The sequence below is a fragment of the Lactuca saligna genome, chromosome 5 (assembly GCF_052625555.1).
Source record: "Lactuca saligna cultivar CGN05327 chromosome 5, ASM5262555v1, whole genome shotgun sequence".
Taxonomy (NCBI): domain Eukaryota; kingdom Viridiplantae; phylum Streptophyta; class Magnoliopsida; order Asterales; family Asteraceae; genus Lactuca; species Lactuca saligna.
The window spans coordinates 297,285,943-297,288,661 of NC_136421.1; the positions used below are offsets into that span (position 1 = coordinate 297,285,943).

The 2,719-nt window shown below is 32.6% G+C and overlaps 1 long non-coding RNA gene across 1 annotated transcript; it reads right to left on the reverse strand.

Moving 5' to 3' along the window:
- Positions 1-887: 887 nt before the first annotated feature.
- LOC144998373 (uncharacterized) lies at positions 888-2,122 on the reverse strand. The gene is made up of 2 exons (XR_013660287.1): positions 1,855-2,122; positions 888-1,208 (listed from the first exon to the last, which is right to left on the reverse strand). It is a non-coding gene; the product is annotated as an uncharacterized LOC144998373 (long non-coding RNA).
- Positions 2,123-2,719: the final 597 nt, after the last annotated feature.

Consider the following 2,719-nt stretch of genomic DNA (forward strand, 5'->3'; position numbering starts at 1 on the left):
AATGCATCGTGGACACATATAAGTATATTGTAATTTTAATTTTTACAGTTTTCCTTAAATTTATAAGTTTAGTATTATTGGATTTATTTATTACTTTTTTCTAAGTGAAGGGGCCCAGGAGTAATTTGGTTGAATTATACTTCAGTTTCTTATTTAAAGGGCGAAATAGAAAGATGATGCAATATTGATCACATAATATTGCTGTCACGTCGAGCAACACCTGAAGACATGCAAAATATTCGAAGGCATTACATCAAGGAAACTAGGAAAGGCTGGCCAAGAGTTGTTAAATACTAACTTATAACCAAAAAAAAAATGGATATCATACTATTAACTATTAAGCATGTAGTGACTTATGGTGGATACAAAAGTGTTTATATATAATTATACGTATAATAAATAATTCAACAATTAATCAGGTTATGTGTAACTTTAATCATTTTAAAAGATACATGTCTATAAAATAAAATTAGTGCATCTTAGAAAATGCTACATGGATTAGCAGGAGGTCCGCTTATCGTGCACACAAGTACGGTGTTATCAGTATCATCGGGTGAGTTTTCAACTTTTCATGTGGTAAATATTATTTTATGTGCATGCAATTTGCATATAATTTGCATGGCATGTGAAGGTTGATTTAGATTGCATGAACATGTACGTTTGAAATGAGTAGTGTCGTGATACTTTTTATATATGATTGACTTTTAATATTGCTTAATAAAACCATCCTGAATTCATTAAGATTTAGGATCGTGTAATTGCGTATTAATTGTCTAGTCAAGTTCTTTTAAGTCCTATATATCAAACACTATCTTTCATATACGCTTATTACAACAAGACATTCTTAATAAATCAATAGCAATTTTGACACTAATAAACAGAGCCAAGATTCTAATTGACATAGTACCATAAAATGTTAACAACCAGAAACACAAACATAAGTAGTTATCTTACATCACGAACATACAAAAGAAAATATAACAAACATTATGTCTTAGTTACTTGCTATCGAAATAAAAGTTTTCTGTTACTTGTCCCTTGTTATCTATCAACTTTTACGTCGATACATAATTAAAAGTGACGGGTTTTCTTTTTTGGACGCTTAGCAACCTTTCCTTTAGGATCATGTCCTTTATTTGCAGATGGTTCACCATAATCATTTAGATGTATCCTTAACAACCTTCGCTGAGTCAATGTTGTTTTCTCACCTACAATAATCCATTATATAATAACAATTATTATTTACATGCGTTGAAAAATACATATATATCCCCATGCAATTATTTGATTTGAAATATTTCATCTGTACAGTTGTAAAAGTTTGACAAAAATAGCTTTCTAGCTTTAAATTTTATTTGTAAAAAAATGCTTATCAAAAGTAAATATACAGTTTTGAAATATCAACTATATTTTTACGTTCAAAGTTACTACGAACGTAATTAGTCAAAAACATATAAAGAGGTAAAAACTATTTAACGAAATAAATGTTTTTTTAAGAGACGTCAGATGATTCAAGATCAGCTGACAAGTTGCACTATTCACGATGCCGACTTAACTTATTGGAGTGTGAACTTGTGAAATGTGAATCTCCGTACAAAATTAAAACTAAGCTTTAAAAAAATAAATAAAATCGATGCTTTGTTGCCCATGACATAAGTACGTAAATTGATTAACGCTTAAATATTTATCCAATACAATATAATTAAATAAAATACATGATTAGTAAATAGAGACTGAGTAATCAAACTTAATTTCGTATATGTGAATGGAACCAATAATCAATCAATTATCATTCTCTACTTCGAGAAGAACAGACAGGTTCATGAAGAAATGAAATCGATAACAGATTATTACCTAAGGTGAAGTCGGTGTTTCCGGCAGCCAAACAAGCGGCGAACAATACTGCAAGCACCACCGCACACCACCACATTCGGAGGTACCCTACGGCCATTTCTGTGTCTGTGTCTCCGAATAGTGTGTGCTCCCTTGGAATTTATTAGAGTGGATAGAGAAGAAGAGGGTTGACGTTTGAGAAAACGTGGGCGTCACGAGTTGGGAATTAGGGTGTTTTGTAGAGGGGAGAAAAGCGAGGGTTTAGGGTCAACCCTTTTGCGCTGTTGTGGCTTCTTCTACTTATAAAGTGCAACTGTGTCTATCATCGGGGGTTTTATGTTTAAGTTTACTCAATTGTAAAATTAAGATCAAATTACATAAATGGTCCGATTTTGTGAAATTTGTATTTTGAGTCCAAGTTTCAAACTAGTTTCATTTTCTTATGATTTTTGTCCTTGATCCATGAATCCATTTAAAATTATATCTTAGGCTATCTTGAGTACCGACAACGAAATGGTCCGTGGTCTAGGTGGCAACAATCACAGTCCGTAAACACCACCCGAGTCTTCTCGTGGTGCTGATCTGAAGCCATGATCATGGCCTCCCATCTTGTCCACTACAATCAACCACGACCAATAAGGTTTTTTTTCTTGCAGGTAAAATCCACTATGACCACAATCATTGTGGGGAGTATACTCGCTTTGTTGTGTTGTGGTAAGAACAATGGCGGAGTTTTATTAGGACAAGCGGAGGCTGTGCCCCCCACCCTCCTGATTTTTTTTGGTAGAAATAACCCTTAATATTTTAATTTTATATATTAAGCCTAAAAATATAAAATTTTGGCTATAACCCTTCCAATTCATCGATTTTTATACATATTATATTT